General features: G+C 74.7%; 1 protein-coding gene across 5 annotated transcripts in view; it reads right to left on the bottom strand.

Annotated features, from left to right (window-relative positions):
* The window catches only part of CHD7 (chromodomain helicase DNA binding protein 7), a 133,207-nt gene extending 131,368 nt beyond the window's left edge, over nucleotides 1–1,839 (bottom strand). For all 5 annotated transcript variants that reach the window (XM_015618543.3, XM_015618542.3, XM_015618541.3 and 2 more), the window contains exon 1: nucleotides 1,450–1,839. The gene's annotated coding sequence lies outside the window, so the exon portion shown is untranslated. The remainder of the gene's footprint in view (nucleotides 1–1,449) is intronic.
* Between the last annotated feature and the right edge of the window lie 6 nt (nucleotides 1,840–1,845).

The raw sequence follows: 1,845 nt of genomic DNA, 5'->3' as shown, positions 1-1,845 counted from the left end.
CCGCGAAGACCGGCCCGGCAGCGCGGGGCGCGCCCGGAGGGGCTCCCCCGGCGTGGGAGCGCGTCCCCTGATTTAGCGCTACCGGGATAAATGAAGGCAACGTAATGATGGCTGCTCATTGCCTGCAGCGCCTTCTCCCTGAGACTCACTAACAACCCTGCCCCCCTCCCCCCGCCAGCGCTCTCTCTCACACACCCGCGCACACGCACAGGCGCTGCCCGCTCCCCGCCGCCCCGCACGCAGCGCCCGCCGCCGGCCCCGCTCCGCTTCCCACCGCGCCCCGCGGACCGAGCGCGGCCGGCCCCCCCTCCTCGCTCCGCGCCCTGACCGCTTTGGCCTCAAACCACCTTTTTCCGCTCACCCTCAAAATGGCCCGGAACGGGGTGGGGGGGAGCGCGACGAGGGGAGCGCCCCGGCCCCGACCCCATGTGCGCGGCGGCGGCAGCGCCTCCCTCCCGACCCGGCTCCGCGCCGGCGGAGCGAAAGGTACCCGGTGGGGTGAAGCCCCTATTATGCGGCGTCCGCCGGCACCGCTCCGGCTGCCACGGGTAGCGTTCTCCCTTCCCTTCCCGTCCCCTCCCTCTTTCCCCCGCTCCCCTTTCTTCTCCGGCCGCCGGGGAGCGCCGGCCGCCCCCTGCCCCCTCCCGGTGCCGCCGGGGCAGGACGATCCCCCCGCCGCGCGCACCGGCGGCCGGAGCGGCACCTCGTGCTCCCGCCTCCCTCCTCCTTCTCCTCCCTCCCCGCCCGCCTTCCTGCCGCCCGCCGCCACCCACCGCCCGGCCTCCGCTGGGGGTGCCCCCGCTGCGGCCCGGCCCCGGCCCCGGCGACCCATGTGCCGGCGCGGAGCAGGGAGCGGGGCGGTGCCGGGCCGAGCCGGGCCGGGCCGTGCACGGCAGGGAAGCGCCCTCACTTTGTTAGCGCTTGTTGTGCCGCCGCGGCCGCCGGGAGCCGTCAGCGTGGTCAGCGGGGGAAGCGCTCCCGCGGCCATCCCGGCCGGCGCTGGGCCCCGCCGCCCCCGCCGCGCAGTTTCGCTCAACTTTTCCCGGATTTTTAGTCACCCTCCAAACTTGCGGAGAGGAGCGCAGGGGGGAGAAGAAGGGAAGGGAAAGGGGAAGGGGCGCCGGCGCTCTGGCTCCCCGGTGCCCTCCCCTCCCCCGAGGCGAGGCAGGCGGCCGGCCGGCCGGCCGCAGCACAACAAAAAGCCATTTACACCCGGGGAAGTGCCCCGCTGAGACACCCCCCTCAACACACACACCCCCCCGCCCCGCCTCGCCCGGAGCCGCGGCAGGGCTCAGCATCCCCCACCCCCCCGGACCGCCGCCGGCAGCGAGCACCCCCGCGCCGCTCCGCTCCGCCGGGGACAGAGACCTGCCGCGGGTCCCCTGCTCCATGGCCGGCGCCCGCCCTCCCTCCTTCCCTCCGCGCCCAGCGAGGTGCGGGGTCACTCACCGGGCCGGTGCGTGGCCGTCGGGGACCGGTGTCCCCCGCTCGCTCCCTCGCTGCCCTCCGCCGAAGGGCCGGGGAGGAGGAGGGGACACGCTCCGGAGTTGGTGCCGTCGGCCGGGGGGGGCGAGGCGGGGTGCGGGTCTCGCACACAACACACACGCACACAACACACACGCACGGAGTTGCTCGCTCGCACCGGGGCTGGGCTAAGAGGGGAGGAGGGGGATCCCTGACCGGGGCGGGCAGGCGAAGGAGGGGTGGAAGGGAGGGGAGGGAGAGGAAGGGTCAGCGCGGGTCTCGGGTAGTTTCGGGGTCTCCGCCGGCTCCGCTTCGCTCCTTTGTGTAATTTCACTCGATTCAAGTTTAATCCGATAGTTCCCGAGCGAGCGAGCGCGCCCG

This window comes from Parus major, chromosome 2, assembly GCF_001522545.3.
Source record: "Parus major isolate Abel chromosome 2, Parus_major1.1, whole genome shotgun sequence".
Lineage (NCBI taxonomy): Eukaryota > Metazoa > Chordata > Aves > Passeriformes > Paridae > Parus > Parus major.
Note: the sequence above shows the minus strand (reverse complement) of the source record. Positions and strands in the feature narration are given on the sequence as shown.